Below are 930 nucleotides of genomic sequence, written 5' to 3' on the forward strand. Positions count from 1 at the left end.
GTGCGTTTGTATCTGTGTGTCTGTGTGTCTGTGTCTGTGTGTCTGTGCGTTTGTGTCTGTGTGTCTGTGTGTTTGTATCTGTGTGTCTGTGTGTCTGTGTCTGTGTGTCTGTGTGTTTGTGTCTGTATGTCTGTGTGTTTGTATCTGTGTGTCTGTGTCTGTGTGTTTGTGTGTCTGTGTGTCTGTGTGTTTGTGTCTGTGTGTCTGTGTGTCTGTGTATCTGTGTGTCTGTGTGTCTGTGTGTTTGTGTCTGTGTGTCTGTGTGTCTGTGTGTCTGTGTTACCAGTGTATGACTTTGATTTTTATTTGGAATAGATTGAGAGAATCCCGTTACAGAGACAGAAATGCCAACCATCATTTGTCATGTTTTTCTGCAGTGTCTTCACCTGGAATCTGTAAAAAGTCACTTGTGTGTCAGTTTCTAGAAAAGGCAGGTTAATGTTTTAACTCTGAGCTGCTTCAGGAGAGCGAGATTGATGCGGATTGTTCTAAACAAGTCTCTCCACGTCTAACCCTAACCTTTCTCTCTATTCACATTGTGCCTGGTCTGTGTGTGGGTGTCTGCTGCTTTATTCTTGAGCCTTGTTCGAATCTTTTATTGATTTGTGATTTGTAGTTGGCATTGTTCTCAGATCTGATCCTGCTTTATTCGCTAGTGTAAGGGGTAACTGCCCCAGTGTGAGGGGTAACTGCCCCAGTGTAAGGGGTAACTGCCCCAGTGTGAGGGGTAACTGCCCCAGTGTGAGGGGTAACTGCCCCAGTGTAAGGGGTAACTGCCCCAGTGTGAGGGGTAACTGCCCCAGTGTGAGGGGAACTGCTCCAGTGTGAGGGGTAACTGCCCCAGTGTGAGGGGTAACTGCCCCAGTGTAAGGGGTAACTGCCCCAGTGTGAGGGGTAACTGCCCCAGTGAGGGGGAACTGCCCAAGTGAG

General features: G+C 47.8%; 1 protein-coding gene across 1 annotated transcript in view; it reads left to right on the plus strand.

Annotated features, from left to right (window-relative positions):
- LOC125488247 (A disintegrin and metalloproteinase with thrombospondin motifs 10-like) overlaps positions 1–930 on the plus strand; it is a 14,374-nt gene that overhangs the window by 1,512 nt on the left and 11,932 nt on the right. The gene's annotated exons all lie outside the window — the stretch shown is intronic.

The sequence above is a fragment of the Rhincodon typus genome, unplaced genomic scaffold, assembly GCF_021869965.1.
Source record: "Rhincodon typus isolate 14 unplaced genomic scaffold, sRhiTyp1.1 hic_rhity00000090, whole genome shotgun sequence".
NCBI classification, from domain to species: Eukaryota; Metazoa; Chordata; class Chondrichthyes; order Orectolobiformes; family Rhincodontidae; genus Rhincodon; species Rhincodon typus.